Below are 12,943 nucleotides of genomic sequence, written 5' to 3' on the forward strand. Positions count from 1 at the left end.
ATAAAGTGTTTAGAGAAACAAGTCTGTGGTCAAGCTCAAAACAAGCCATGTAATTTGTATATTTAATGGATGGACAGTAATGGTTGACACCCAGGTAGCATGTATTGTATAGAGCTCATTAGAATGTTTTCTTTATTGTATAGTGGTCACTAGGATGCTCTCTGTATTGTATAGTGGTCACTAGGATGCTCTCTGTATTGTATAGTGGTCACTGGGATGCTCTCTGTATTGTATAGTGGTCACTGGGATGCTCTCTGTATTGTATAGTGGTCACTGGGATGCTCTCTGTATTGTATAGTGGTCGCTAGGATGCTCTCTGTATTGTATAGTGGTCGCTGGGATGCTCTCTGTATTGTATAGTGGTCACTAGGATGCTCTCTGTATTGTATAGTGGTCACTAGGATGTTCTCTGTATTGTATAGTGGTCGCTAGGATGCTCTCTGTATTGTATAGTGGTCGCTAGGATGCTCTCTGTATTGTATAGTGGTCACTAGGATGCTCTCTGTATTGTATAGTGGTCACTAGGATGCTCTCTGTATTGTATAGTGGTCACTAGGATGCTCTCTGTATTGTATAGTGGTCGCTGGGATGCTCTCTGTATTGTATAGTGGTCGCTAGGATGCTCTCTGTATTGTATAGTGGTCGCTAGGATGCTCTCTGTATTGTATAGTGGTCGCTGGGATGCTCTCTGTATTGTATAGTGGTCACTAGGATGCTCTCTGTATTGTATAGTGGTCGCTAGGATGCTCTCTGTATTGTATAGTGGTCGCTAGGATGCTCTCTGTATTGTATAGTGGTCCCTAGGATGCTCTCTGTATTGTATAGTGGTCACTAGGATGCTCTCTGTATTGTATAGTGGTCACTAGGATGCTCTCTGTATTGTATAGTGGTCACTAGGATGCTCTCTGTATTGTATAGTGGTCGCTGGGATGCTCTGTATTGTATAGTGGTCGCTAGGATGCTCTCTGTATTGTATAGTGGTCGCTAGGATGCTCTCTGTATTGTATAGTGGTCGCTGGGATGCTCTCTGTATTGTATAGTGGTCACTAGGATGCTCTCTGTATTGTATAGTGGTCGCTGGGATGCTATCAGCATGGTTTATTTTTAAGGCCCCACAAAACTCTGCACCAGGCAGTCAATAAAAAAACAAAACACAAACACTATTTTTTATTTAATTCCAGGGTGACATCTCGGGGCTTCTATAGCTAGGAGTAGGGAAAAAAATCTTCTGGTTATGAGAGAAATGATGTATTTTCTAATAATCCTCTATATTAGTTCACATAGTCTACTACTTCCACTTTCTTTTACCATCTCCTCTAGGAGATTCTGCTGATCCTGGGCTTGGTGTTATAAAGTCCAACAAGGATTGATGGTTTGGTCAGTGAGTGTGAGTGCCGTCTGCTAATTACCTTGTCTATTTGTCCCAGGGGTAACTGACATGCCACCGGACTAGTTTGACAAAATACCTGAATTAGGCTGGGCCCCAGCACCTCTGTTATGATACTGGACATGCTCAGAACATGTATATAGACTCACTCCAGTGATGTGTTACCTCTCCCCGCTGTGTGACAGGGGGTCATGGTGAATGTTTTACTGCTCGGTCTCTCTCCTCTTCTGCTCTACATATTGATAATGCTGCCAGAATTAGTAATGTTATGGTTGTATAATAGTTATAGGATATTGATAAAATAATCATGAATACAGCTGTATTTCTGGTGACAAAAGTCAGTTTCTTTAGGATACCAAAGAGATAAACGTTTATACAGCTTTTATACTACACACAATGGCTTATTTACGCAACATTTTGTTTGTTTGTTTTTCTTTGTTTATTGTGCTTATCTAAGAGAACATCCCTGCTCTCCTATGTGCGATCTGGCTGTAGATATATAAAACCCCCTCTTACATAATGGTATATAAAGTGCTACATGTCAGTATCTGGCAGGTACAGCTATTACCTCCAACTAGGTGCACAGTCTAATAAACTCACAATGTAACTACAGTTATCAGGAAAGTCTGATTTATCAGTATTGTACATTACTCTGTGTGAGATTAGGTACATGCCCTGCATAGGTCTAAATGCTTAACGATCCAACCAGATCTGTATGTAATCTACACATGTGACAGATTAGACCAATGATGGGCAGCATGTGGCCCTCAGAGCCCCCAGCTCCTCTTTGTGTGTTATTACACATAGGTGTCTCTTGCTTTTATTAAAGGTGTTGTTTGAACTTGTTATGGAGATTAAGGGTAATGTGTGGCCCCTTTTGGAGGTTAGAGGTCCCTGAAATGTATCAGAATTAGACCCATCATGCAGGACAGCCCGATTCCATTGGTGCGAGCGTATGATGACTGCACATACGTGTAGTGAGGGCTGCACATATATGTAGTGATATAGCCGCACACGGCCCACTTGCCCACCTTTGGTGGAGCTCCAAGCTGTGATCACCTTTAGTCACCATAAATTGTTGAAAACATCTGGTCCTTCTGCCTGGAGAGTGACCTTCCAACATCTTTTGATGTCCTCCGTACTCCCAATGTTATAACAGTGCTAATACTGTGATTCCCAGTGTGTCACAGTGCTGGGCTGAACGTGGCCCGAGAATGTGAGATGATATGTGAATATATAAGGAAATAGCCGATACATTTACCTTGAACTATTTTTTTTTTTTATCATTATCGCTATTTTGGTTGTAAACCACTTATACGTTTTCTTTATAATATTACATCTGTAAACAAACAATCTGCAGGTTGTGTCTAGACTGTAGATCTAGGGCCTTCTGATCAACACAGAAGGGATAAATTACTTAATGGGCTTACTGGTCTGGAGGGGGAATGTGAGTGGTTTGGGAGTATCTGTAATATTGTCATGGTCAGCATGTATGGATTAGTCTGCTGACACTTGTATGTTATGCAACATTCTGAGAGAGAGCAAACATCCAATCTGTATGCAGATATTTACAGGAAGAGGGAGGTTGTATTACCTCTTTGCAAGTCATCTGCCTAGTGCCATAGGTTCTATCTCCAATAAGAGATTAATACAATTAAAAAAAAATAAAATCAGCAATCACAGCGACATTTCACTTGAGAATGATGTACTGCGAGTCTGATACAAACCTCATTCCCTATTCTTATAAGTTCATATAACATAACATTGTCTATTGACTGTGTTCAATCTCAGGCCATATAACAAGCTTACATTTAAAAACCGGTCACGTTAACCTTCCAATAAACTCTAGGTCAAGTGTCTTCTCCAATAGTAATATATATATATATATATATATATATATATATATATATATATATATATATATATATATATATATATATATATATATATATATATATATATATATATATATATATTATATTAATGTGCTGACCAAACCTAACTTAGGACCCCACTTTAAACGATGTGTCCACCATGTATATGGTGGAGGGCAGACATCCCCTAGAACAATGGATCTTCATGTAATTGGGAGCGGTCACTTAACACAGTAAGATAAATAAAAAGACAACAACATTTCCAGAATTTTGGTGTTTATTGAAATTTTTTTGTTGTTTTCGTTACCAAGAGATAAAAGTACCACATCCTATTAACCAGCTTCCTGCCCAGGTGGGGCAGCAATGTATCGCTCTGCAATATCACGCCATCCCCTCTGGGAGAAAGCCGATTATTTAGGACTTTACCATTTGTTTGCCAAAATGGTTATGTGACTATTTGTAGTTACAAGGAATACAGATAGGGTACAGGGAAGATGAGAACTGAAATAACATAATATAAAAGGAAGTACATGATCTACAAAACAATTCCTGTACAAAATCCCCAATCCCCACAACTTAAAATATGAAACAAAGAAAACCTGATACATGAAAATAGTCCATTTGGCTTTAAGTGCTGTACCCTCCAGGTATAGGTTAGATTATCCGTACATCTGACACACCACAATAAATAATGTCTTCTCCTAAGAGGAATGTACTGTGATCCAGGTATAAGTGTCACGTTTAACTTTGTTCTGCCACATTAATACCACCTACAGAAAACAGGTTATAGTTATTGCATGAGGCAATTCATGGCTGGTCGGATGGATCTTTAGAGGGGACAAAGGGATATTTAAAGATGGCTGCCTTACGACTACCCAGAGTAATAGCTTAGTAGTAGCTGCAAACACAGGAAGAGGCAGCCACTTCTAGAAACAGTCATTACAAAGCAGAAACGTATCCAAATTTATACATAAGACATGGTATGAAGACTATGCAACAACAAAAAAAAAAAATACACTTTGTAAAAGAAGATTAATTGTTCAGATCTTACATTCTCCAGTGTCGCTGTTTGTAGAATGAAATTGGTTGATAATATTAAGAAAAATCTCAAGAAACACTAATGACAAAAGCTAGCTTATTTGTCTAGAAGCCCAGTACTCACCTGGCTGTGATGGAGATGTCTTGAAGCCAGGTACTCACCTGGCTGTGATGGAGATGTCTTGAAGCCAGGTACTCACTTGGTTGTGATTGTGGAGGTTGTTACTTGAATCCCTAGGTGTGTTCTCTCTTACTACCATGAATGTTGCACCAGGCTGGTTTTGTGACATTAGAAAAAGTACATGAGCTGCCCAACAAGCCACCACCAGTGACGGTAGAGTCCCAGGTTTGAATCTACAAATAGGTATTATTTTAGTACTTAGAATATTGCACATGTTTGGTGACATTTAGAGAAGTCTTATCACCTAAAGATACTGTGCTGGGTCACTGGACTAGTACCCATGTGCTCTACTAGCAGAGATGTTAAAGTCCTGGTTTATGTTCCTCCAGACAGCATTCTGTTAGTACCTTGGATGTTGCTCCAGGCTGGTTGATGACATTGAGCATAATCTCCCCTCATACTTAGCAGACAAGGTGGCTCCATAGACTTGTGTCCAGACTTTCTGTTCATAACTAATGGTGGAGTCTCTGGTTTGAACCCCACGACAAGCTACTTTTAAATACCTCACATGATGCACCAGGATGAATTATGACACTGAGGATGATCACTTACATCATCTTAAGCTGGCTCAGAGGACTAGTGACCTGGTTCTCTCCTTGTAGAGATGATTGTGGTCTTAGTTCAAACCCCCAAACTGCTGTAGCTTTTTGTACCTTGGATTGTACACCTGGCTTGTTGAAGACATTGGAAAAAAATCTCCCAACTTGCTTACAGCATGTGGTGGCTCAGATGGTTAGTAGCCAGGTGCTCTCCTATCAATAGGTGACTGAGATCCTGCTTCAAATCCCCTTAGGACATTGTTTGGAGCACCTGGCTGGTTCATGTCATTGAGAAGAGTACCTGAAGCATGATCTGTCTTCATTCAAATCAAGGGCATAAGAAAGTGGGTAAGCAGTAAAGTGCCCAACTGACAGCAGAGTTCTGACCAATGTTGAGTAAAAATGTACTTAAGTGGTAAATTAAAAATATAAGAAAGAAATGTATTTTTGAAAAGTTGGCTGTTAGTTTCTTTAGAAACCCCCGACAGCCAGGTTTTTAAATAATGCTAGCCAAGTATATTAATACATCATCACTTCAAGGAGAGAACCCACTGAGCAGGAATGATGACAGAGAAACCACCAAACCTGTCTGGGGATTCAAACCAGGACCTCCAACATCACAGTCAGCAATCTGGCTACTAGTCAACTGAGCCACCAAGCCAGTACATGATGTGATCAGCAGTGTGTCTTTATCAATGACATCAAGGGGCCTGGAGCAAAACCAAAAGAGCTGTAAATGTTACCAGGCTGGGGATATGAACCTGGGAACCATATAAACTATAAACCAATCTCCTGCTAACTGAGCCACCAAGCTGGATGATATTTAGAGACTTTTCTCATGGACTTCATCAAGTCTGATGCAACATTCAATTTACTAAAATGAAGCCAGACAGGGGATTCAAACCAGAGACTCCTGTGTCAAAGGAAGTAAAGAACCTGGCGACTAACCTGTTGAGCCATTTTTGCTCTTTGAGGGAGCTGGTAGACTTTTCTCACTGTCACCAAGGAGTAACTTTGTATCAGGAATTGGCCATGTTTCTGAACTGAAAGTCCCAGAAAACGCAATAAAATTCTCAGAGTGAAAATGGCTCGACAGGTTACTTGCCAGGTTCTTTACTTTCAGTGACACAGGAGTCTCTGGTTTGAATCCCCTGTCTGGCTTCATTTTAGTAAATTGAATGTTGCATCAGACTTGATGAAGTCCATGAGAAAAGTCTCTAAATATCATCCAGCTTGGTGGCTCAGTCAACAGGAGATTGGTTTATAGTTTATATGGTTCCCAGGTTCATATCCCCAGCCTGGTAACATTTACAGCTCTTTTGGTTTTGGACTGTCATTGATAAAGACACACTGCTGCTCACATCATGTACTGGCTTGGTGGCTCAGTTGACTAGTAGCCAGATTGTTGACTGTGATGTTGGAGGTCCTGGTTTGAATCCCCAGACAGGTTTGGTGGTTTCTCTGTCATCATTCCTGCTCAGTGGGTTCTCTCCTTGAAGTGATGATGTATTAATATACTTGTCTAGCATTATTTAAAAACCTGGCTGTCGGGGGTTTCTAAAGAAACTAACAGCCAACTTTTCAAAAATACATTTCTTTCTTATATTTTTAATTTACCACTTAAGTACATTTTTACTCAACATTGGTCAGAACTCTGCTGTCAGTTGGGCACTTTACTGCTTACCCACTTTCTTATGCCCTTGATTTGAATGAAGACAGATACTGTCTTCATTCAAATCAGGTACTCAATGACATGAACCAGCCAGGTGCTCCAAACAATGTCCTAAGGGGATTTGAAGCAGGATCTCAGTCACCTATTGATAGGAGAGCACCTGGCTACTAACCATCTGAGCCACCACATGCTGTAAGCAAGTTGGGAGATTTTTCCCAATGTCTTCAACAAGCCAGGTGTACAATCCAAGGTACAAAAAGCTACAGCAAGCTACAGCAGTTTGGGGGTTTGAACTAAGACCACAATCATCTCTACAAGGAGAGAACCAGGTCACTAGTCCTCTGAGCCAGTTTAAGATGATGTAAGTGATCATCCTCAGTGTCATAATTCATCCTGGTGCATCATGTGAGGTATTTAAAAGTAGCTTGTCGTGGGGTTCAAACCAGAGACTACACCATTAGTTATGAACAGAGAGTCTGGACACAAGTCTATGGAGCCACCTTGTCTGCTAAGCTTGTGGGTAGATTATGTTCAATGTCATCAACCAGCCTGGAGCAACATCCAAGGTACTAACAGAATGCTGTCTGGAGGAACATAAACCAGGACTTTAACATCTCTGCTAGTAGAGCACATGGGTACTAGTCCAGTGACCCAGCACAGTATCTTTAGGAGATAAGACTTCTCTAAATGTCACCAAACATGTGCAATATTCTAAGTACTAAAATAATACCTATTTGTAGATTCAAACCTGGGACTCTACCGTCACTGGTGGTGGCTTGTTGGGCAGCTCATGTACTTTTTCTAATGTCACAAAACCAGCCTGGTGCAACATTCATGGTAGTAAGAGAGAACACACCTAGGGATTCAAGTAACAACCTCCACAATCACAACCAAGTGAGTACCTGGCTTCAAGACATCTCCATCACAGCCAGATGAGTACCTGGCTTCAAGACATCTCCATCACAGCCAGGTGAGTACTGGGCTTCTAGACATCTCCATCACAGCCAGGTGAGTACTGGGCTTCTAGACATCTCCATCACAGCCAGGTGAGTACTGGGCTTCTAGACATCTCCATCACAGCCAGGTGAGTACTGGGCTTCTAGACAACTAAGCTGGTTTTTGCCATCAGTGTTTCTTGAGATTTTTCTCAATATTATCAACCACTCTGGTGCGACATTCAAATGCCTAAAAATAAAACCTGCCTTAGGACTCAAACCAAGAACTCTCCCATTGCTGTTAGTAGAGCACAGAGCTACCAGTCCACCAAACCTGCTTGTTATGTTAGTGCAGAGACTTTTCTCAATGCCATCAATGAGCCTAGTGCCTCAATGTCATCACAGAGTAGTGCAATATCCAAGATACTAAAAGGAAGTTTACCTGCAAAATCAGACCAGAGCCTCTACTACTGTCTGTGTATTCAACCCTGGACAGAGTTATCTTACTTCTCAGTGCTATTCAGCCAGTAGCTCTCCAATCCCCAGCAGAGATACGGCTGTCTCAGGCACAGTTCACTGAGCTGAATATGGAGAACAAGGATGCCCAATTACACCATTCAGCCAGCACAACGAGAGACAAAGACAACACCTTGACCTCTTTGTCATGGTCCTCAAACCTTTCCTGAACAATTCCTGCAGTGTGACAAGGCACATTATCCTACTGAAAGAGGCCACTGCCATCAGGGAATACCGCTGCCATGAAGGGGTGTACTTGGTCTGTACAATGTTTAGGTAGGTGGTACGTGTCACAGTAACATCCACATGAATGCCAGGATCCAAGGTTTCCCAGCAGAACATTGCCCAGAGCATCACACTGCCTCCGCCAGCTTGTCTTCTTCCCATAGTGCATCCTGGTGCCATCTCTTCCCCAGGTAACTGGTGCACACGCACTCAGCCATCTACATGAGGTAAAAGAAAATATGATTCATCAGACCAGGCTACTTTCTTCTATTGCTCCATGGTCCAGTTCTGCTGCTCATGTGCCCATTGTAGGTGCTTTCGGCGGTGGACAGGGGTCAGCATGGGCACTCTGACTGGTCTGTGGCTACACAGCCCCATACGCAGCAAGCTGCGATGCTCTGCGTGTTCTGACACCTTTATATCACAGACAGCGTTACCATTTTCAGAACTAAGTTAGACAGTGTTTCTCCTTTGGTTTTTTTGTTTCAAATTGGAAGAGGGAAGAAGGGGAAGGTTTGGGGGAGAGTGGGCTCATATACAGTATGAAACAACATTTTCAAAAGCTTTTCTAACAAAGTTATTTTAAGGCTGAAATAGCTGTAACAACGGGATATGTGAAGATATAATATACATGTGTGTTAGTATAGGGATCCGTTCCTTTCCTTGAAACAAAATTACCAACATTTTCAACGGAGATTATACCCTGGTGCCACTGACAGGTAACAACTGTGTTTGACTATTTGTATTTTGAAGTCTGCTCAGTTGTGTGAGCACTTGAAGAAAGAATAATTATATATAACAAAACTTATACATCCTCCTTTGGCCATTTGAGGTGTTAGAAGGTATGAAAATGACCAACAGCTGATGATAATCACGTTCTCACACATTAACTGCACAGGTTGTTTCTAGCAATAAAAATCATATTTTGCTCTCTGTATTGTGTGACGATGACAAGGGTGCTGAGTATTGTATGGTGGTCACAAGGGTGACACAGCCCAAGGTAGCCCACTAAGGGACCGGCCCAGGGAGCAGATGCCCCCCAGCCCAGCCTGCCCCTGATGTCTGCATGCTTTTATGCATTGAGTTTCTGCCACATGATTGGCTGATTAGATATTTGCATTAACTAACAGGTGTTCAGGTATATCTAATAAAGTGGACTGTGAATGTTTATATATTAAGATCAATACAGATATATACAATAGACAGTGTATTTATATATATTATACATATATTTAATTTATTTATTTTTTTATTTATTTTCCTTAAGTTTTCAGCCCCCTGTACTTTGTTCAGTGTTAAAAACCTGAAAATTAGCATTTTTCATGTATGTTTCTGTTAAAACACTTTAAAAATAAAAATAATCAACCATTGTTTGTATTTTTGTCTTTAATGGTCAATAAGATAACATACCTTTACCTCTCAGCTGTCCTGATTCCATCAGGATAGTCCTGATTTTAGAGGACTATCCTGATCAGCCAGGAGCTTGTCCCGGCATGAGGGACAGCTGGGACGTATTTCCACTCTTCACGTTACATACATGATGTGTGACCCAATTAGTAGTGCACTCTTTATATAAGGGAGGATGGGAGGGAGATGTAGGTGGATGGAGGGAGGTGCAAGCCACGCCTTCCATGGTGCTGGCCACGCCCACACACAGCTGGCCACACCCACACATCACTGGCCACACATATTTTATTTATAAAGCGCAGACATATTGCGCAGCGCTGAACATTATATATTATCCATCCCCACCTTTTGGTGCTGGTCTCGTTCTGTTTTATGTTAGTTACCGTAGGTAATGCTTGGAAAATGCAACATTTGTTCCAATATGTATTCAAAAGAATACCCGATCTGTCCTGTAAAAGAAAAATGTATAAAACTGGTTTGGGCAGAATAAGATTTAAACAAAATGTATTTCCTTTTAAATTGACAAATCCCCAAATAATACTCCATTCATACTGCACCAAAATCCCGGGGTTTTGCCGGGGCGAGCTCAAACGACCCGGGTCTTGGTGCAGTATGAATGGTACAAGTCAAAAATCCTGGGTCTAAAAACCCCTGGAGTGGATGAGCCACTCCAGGGGTCCACGACACTGCGGGCATGGGTTTGATTTAGCCTTATCTGTGTGGAGTTTCAATTTGGAATTAGGCATTTCTCATTCATTTTATGCTTGCCAAAAAGAGGCCATTAATTTTCCATCTAGAAGTCTAGTCTTTTGGGGTAATCATTGAAATATGCAATGCCTAGCTTTAAGAGCTCCTACAACCTTCCCTTAAATATATGTTTCCCTGTCTCTTTATGCCTTTCAGAAAGCCCTCCTAGACTAGTACGGCTAAATATATAAGCCAATTGGAGGTATCCTTTATTCATTATTGTATTATTGTATTATTATATTGTGTATCACCATTTTTCAGCCAATGAAAACTGCTCTGGTGATGACTCCCACAAATTGCCAGGGCACAGACTTGTGCAGTATGAATGGGGTCAACCCGGGAAATTCCCGGGTCCGAGGTGCAGTATGAATGGTGTTTCTGAGCTGGGACGCTCCGAGCCCCGGCAAAAACCCGGCTTGAAAAACCTGGGATATTGCCGGGGCGGCAGTATGAAAGCGGTATAAGTGAGCTGTGGTGTGATCATGAAGGGAAGAGAACACTTTTTTCAGTTACTGAATATAACCAGGGCCATCTTTTCCATTGGGCACGATGGGCAGGTGCCCAGGGGCCCCACAGGCAAGGAGGGCCCATTGGCATGGCTCTTAATTAGAATAAATAATCCTGCAAAAGAAAAAACCTGCAAAAAAACCTTCAAGGGTCACTGAGCAAGTACATCTATATCTATATCTGTATCTCTATACATCTATATATATACATCTATACATCTATATATATATATATATATATATATATATATATATATATATATATATATATACACATCTATACATCTATATATATATATATATATATATATATATATATATATACCGTATGTAGGGGCCCCGGTGCACTGCTTTGCCCGGGGGCCCATAATGTTGTTAAGATGGCCCTGAATATAACGCCGTTGTCTACAGGTTTTGTGAATTCTCCATGCAAATTTTCACTGCAACAGAAGTCGTCGCTGTCCGCTGACAGCAGAACAGATACCTAGATAAACCTTTGTTCCACGATTAAAGACACCAATGGAGTTTTATGTAGATGACAGTCAGTTTAAGAAACAAGTAGTAGGGTGAGTTACCAGATACTGCCACCAGATGGCGCCTATGTGCTTCAGTACCTTCATGTTGTCCTGGGACCTGAGACCAAGGGCTAGATTTACTAAGCTGCGGGTTTGAAAAAGTGGGGATGTTGCCTATAGCAACCAATCAGATTCTAGCTTTCATTTATTTAGTACCTTCTACAAAATGATAGCTAAAATCTGATTGGTTGCTATAGGCAACATCCCCACTTTTTCAAACCCGCAGCTTAGTAAATCTATCCCCAAGAGTTATTTAGAGTTGACCACAATTGTGTTTTCGTGTCGCAATTCTGCGCGTCATGAAAAACTTGTCACAATTTGCATCCCTATTTGGCACTACCCGTATTTAACACTTGCAGCCTTGCCTTGTACTCCTAGAGAGCCGACCAGGCGCGCTGACGTACCACTAACGTACAGAAGCAACCGAAGCATGCCCCATTTAAATACGCTTTATCTCTCAAACACGTTCCTTACTCTGTGAAATTTCCGCGCCTACACAAGCCGGGCGCAGTATTCAAGTTGATGATTGCTGCGTGTTTGCTCCGGACAAACCTAATGGCTAGATTTAAGGTCGCTCCTACCTTAAGACAATAATAACACCAAAATGCATACGTGGACACGTAAGAGCAAAGACGCATTTCTGCGTTTAGACAAACTTGGAACCTTTACATTCAACTGTAAATCGGCTCCTAAATCTCAGCAATCTTACAAATTTGCACGGCACGTGCCCACAAAGAGAACATTGTAATAAGTCCTAACAGTATGTAATTGCCTAATACTATATCTATTGACAGTTCATATACACTCACTGCATTCTTAACTCCTTTGTTTTAGTGTTATAGTCCTTTTTAAATTTGTTTTGTAATTTGTTGATTTTGTAATGTTTTAGTCCCACAGCTTCTCTGTGGACATAGTATTTGGATGGTACAATTAAAGGTTTTTTTGATGTTTTTAAGAACCACTCTGTCCGTGTTACATTCTCAATCTATTCGGGGCACATTGTCAGTAAAACATTTTTTCCCACTATCTATACAAATTATAGTCCTGTGTCAGCGCTGGATATCATTGTTCTCTGATTCAAATTTACCCAATGAGAGATGTGTTCTGGAAGTAATGGGGGTTTATAGGAAGTCTGCATAAGGGTGAGTGACATATTGTGTATCTGCATTTTTCTGTCTGAATGGTCATCTATAAAACGGAGATAGTAGCATTTTATTGGGTGCTCAGTCCATGTGACATCTTGTGGAAGCAAAAATTTGACTCCTCCCCCTTTTCCTTATTTTATTATGGGCACCACGGGGTTCCTGAGGAAGCCTAGTGCGTGTGGGAACAATGCATCTC

The 12,943-nt window shown here is 41.1% G+C and overlaps 1 long non-coding RNA gene across 1 annotated transcript in view; it reads left to right on the forward strand.

Moving 5' to 3' along the window:
- Positions 1-12,943, forward strand: part of LOC142107339 (uncharacterized) — a 135,845-nt gene that overhangs the window by 75,176 nt on the left and 47,726 nt on the right. The window lies entirely within an intron of this gene.

Source organism: Mixophyes fleayi, chromosome 11 (genome assembly GCF_038048845.1).
Source record: "Mixophyes fleayi isolate aMixFle1 chromosome 11, aMixFle1.hap1, whole genome shotgun sequence".
Classification (NCBI taxonomy): domain Eukaryota; kingdom Metazoa; phylum Chordata; class Amphibia; order Anura; family Limnodynastidae; genus Mixophyes; species Mixophyes fleayi.